Here is a 4,008-nt window from a genome sequence, read left to right as displayed (position 1 = left end):
TTCTTCGTTTTGAGACTGGGACCGAGTGTCACGATCATAGTCGGCAAATTGCCTTAACAACATGATGGATGGTGCGATTTATGGTCGAAAACTCCATTTACGCTAGACGCTTAGGACATTTACATGAATTGTAGAGACTTTTCTTCCGGAGAAATGTTCCATTCGGATTAAACTATGCGTAAAACTTCCGAATGTGTCGAATGAGAACAGAGGCACCGATCGATCACGCGCGCGTAAATGAAAGTCACGCAAATAAAAAATAACTTGTAACAGACAGATTTCTACTCCTCTTTCTTGTTTTTCAACCTTGGATTCTTTTCCTAAGGCTACTAAGTATAATCAAGGTCGGGCTCTATTGATTTATCCCCTGTGGAGATGCACCAGAGTACCCATATTTCTGAGGCCGGAAACGGAAGTCAAATGGATTACAAGTTAGATTATAACGCAATACAGACGCGCAAACTCAGTCAGTACATAGCAAGAAATGGGGGAAAGTCAATTTGAAGACATCTCTTTTTAAGAGTAATTTTCCTCAATCTTGATATCAGCTTCGTCGTGTATCTTCGAACCATGTCATCTAAAAATATCTCTAAGACTTTTAGTTTTGTGCCCGATGTAAAAAGGGACTTTAAGATACGGTATGGTGAATCTGTACTACGGCTACCTTGGCCGCGATAGACTAGGGTGACTACGGCGTATTTCCCTCCAAATACGAATTGTTAAGTTACAGCGACACTACGGCGAAAAGCTCAGAGCTCAAAGCGTTGTTGTGCAGTCATTCTATTGGCAAAAATGTCATCCTTCAAGGAAGCAAGAGAGTTATTACGTCTTTGTTTCAAGATGAACTACAGTAGTGATGACGAATTTTTGTTGCTTTCAGCTAGCTACGAATCGCAAAACCTAGAACTTCCGTATGACTCGTTCTCTGAATTTGACTTCAAAAATTTTAGCGACGACGAATGTTTGGCACAGTTTAGACTTTAAAAAATGCACATACCGTGATATTAGATGCAGCCAAAGGAGTGTTTGTGATGGAGAAGAGGCTTTATGTTTGCTGTTAAAACGCATGTGTTTTCCATGTCGGTACAGCGACATGGTACATTTGTTCGCCAAGCCTGTTCCTGTTATCAGCATGATAACAAATGAAGTGTTCACTTACATTTAAGCAACTCACGGTCATCTTATTCAACGATGGAACCATCAGCTACTAAGACCCAGGAATCTAGAATACTACGCCGTTGTGGTTCACAAAAAAGGAGCACCACTGGATAACTGCTTCGGGTTTGTCGACGGAACTGTTCGGCCTATATCTAGACCAGAATGCAACCAAAGAATCGTCTACATCGGGCATAAACGTATCCATGTTATAAAATTTCAGTCAATCGTAACCCCAGACGGAATGATTGCTAACAAGTTTGGACCTGTTAGTGAGTGCTTTAAAATTTTTGCATTTCAATCTTCATGTTTGCTTTTATGTGTTGGTATGGTTTTTGTATTTGACCATTAACAAATGATTTATTCTAAGAGTGTGGCAACAGCAAATGCAACTTTATTTACGTCGTACTTACTAATTCTGAGTTATCAACTAACATAACAGGGACCGTGCAGAGGGGGGGGGGGGGCTGAGTGGGCCTTAGCCCCCCCCCTACTTTTTTGCAAAAACAAAAATAAATTTAACAAAAAGTAATTTAACAAAAAATAACGGAGTCAAAAATAGCCCCCCGCTCAAAAACTTGCTACGCGGTCCCTGCGTTGTATTTTTCAGGAAGGAAGAAAAGATGATGCCGGGATGTTGGCAGACCCCAACCTGTTGGCAGATCTCAACCCATATGCCCTTTCGCCAGCTGGACGGCCTCTGTGTATATACGGTGATCCGGCTTATTCTTTGCGAGTGAACCTCCAAAGCCCATTCAGAAATGCAGTTTTTACGGCTCAGATGGAGATATATAGCGAGGCCATGAGCTTTGTTAGGTCTTCTGTGGAATGGCTCTTCGGAGACATTGTAAACTATTTCAAGTTTTTAGATTTTCAAAAGAACTTAAAATTTGGTTTTGAGCTCAGTAGGGAAAATGCATATTCTAAAAAGACAAAATTGGCATCTAGCAAGCATTTTCATGATAGGTGTTTTTTGACTTATTTAAATGTTGGAAAATGAATGGAAATAAGATATTGCCATAAGCCATTCAGTAAAAATTATAATAAGCCAGTAGATCATTTCTTATTCCTTTTGGCGGTCTTACCTTACAGGTAGAATTTCGGTCGCCTTTTTCTTAATTTGATCGCGAATTTGACATGGAGAAAGATGTTTTTGCGTAAACTACAATTTGCGGCTAAATATTGGTATATTGCCATTAGGTTGCGAAACGATGTATAATTACGAAGAAGAATGACTTTACCTTATAAAAAATTGATCCCGTACAGGAATTTCCTGGAAATAACCCTCCTTATACTTTTACCACTGATATTCCAGTTGTCGAATTCCCGATCAGGATAATAGTTCTCAAATGTTAATCTAGCACGTTCGACACCTCTTTTTCTTAGAGGTGACTTAGGGTGTCAACAAGTAGTACCTTTCATCCTCCGCACTGAATTCATAATCAGGTAACTTATATGAACAGCACGTAGCTCTTTTAGGGGCAGTACCTTGGGCACGCCCTTTCTTCTCCAAATTTTCTGTTTATTCTGCTGTTATGTAACAGTCTTCGACGACTATTTTCTCTTAAGATATCTTTTCAAGTATGATTATAATTCTATTAGTGAGTTTATTATCATTTTTATATCACCAATCTTGTTTTAGATATGACCAACCTTGACAGCAAGATTCAGAAATTTAAGGTAGAAAATGATTTTGTAAAGCGTAAACATCCCGAAGGTACCTACTTAGTATGTGAACTCCGTTCTCCATAGCTTAAAGTGATTCGCTAATTAAGTGTAAAAGGATGACGAAGGTTAGAGATTGATAGCTCAGGAAGCGTCACCTTTTTAAGTGGTGACCCATACTTTCCTTGAGAGATCTGAGCTAGTTCCCGTTATAGTAACTTGTGTAGAAAAAGGAGAGAATAAAGAAATAGTCAACAGGACGAGTGTTAAAAAAAACATCTAACAATATCGTTTGCGCACTTTTAAGGGACAGCCTCACTTGCCTGGGTGAAAATATCACTTTTAAGTTCTTTCGGAGTAAACCCTCCCGAACCTTTTTTTTTACTTTGCATAATACTATACCTTTTTTTAAACTGAATACAAAGAAAGTATAATTGTGAGCACTAAAATAATTTATTCATTTAAGATATATCTTGAATGGTGTAAACCACTGAATAAATTTCTAACAAAATAGGTAGAAATCGTATTTGCAGAACCCAACAGAATTTACTCCTACTTTTAAAAGAACAGAAAATGCAAAATGACATTTAACAAACAAAATCAGTAACTTGAAGCTGTAATAAATTTACAAGGAAGAGTAAATCAATGGAATGTCATCTCTGTCGGGGAACTAGTTAGTTATGACTTTTTAACAAGTCTTTCTAACAACACCATCATAGCCTGTGTTTGTTGTTGTTGTAGTTGTAAAAAAAGCCATTTTCGTTTTCAACTTCTCTTACATTCAAAGCGAGCTCCTCTTCACGGATCTTAGGCTCCTTTTCTGACTTTTCTCGTGGAAATTCGGTAACATCAGCTCCGCTTCTTCGCGGAGATGTCTTTTCGCTTTTCTTTTACAGTCTTCATTAGCATTTCTTTCCAACGCTTGGGAACGCATCTCCTCAGCTTTTTTGCGAGCTGTTTCTACGCTCTTGCTGCTACAAGATTCTCTCGTTGATTCTGCTAGTTTCTCGCTCAGAAATTTCTTCTAACAGTACGCCGAGCTCTGTTGGTTTGGGAGATGCACCACTTGCTTTTGCCTTTTCTCTACTTTGCAATCGAAATCTTTAGAGTAGCAAGTCAAATCTCTCTCTCACCGTCCATTGATTTACTTTGAATTTGACCGCAGTTACACTGTTCAGGTTTTCGGAA

This window comes from Pocillopora damicornis, chromosome 6 (genome assembly GCF_964200805.1).
Source record: "Pocillopora damicornis chromosome 6, jaPocDami1.2, whole genome shotgun sequence".
NCBI classification, from domain to species: Eukaryota; Metazoa; Cnidaria; class Anthozoa; order Scleractinia; family Pocilloporidae; genus Pocillopora; species Pocillopora damicornis.
This window is presented reverse-complemented; position numbering follows the sequence as displayed.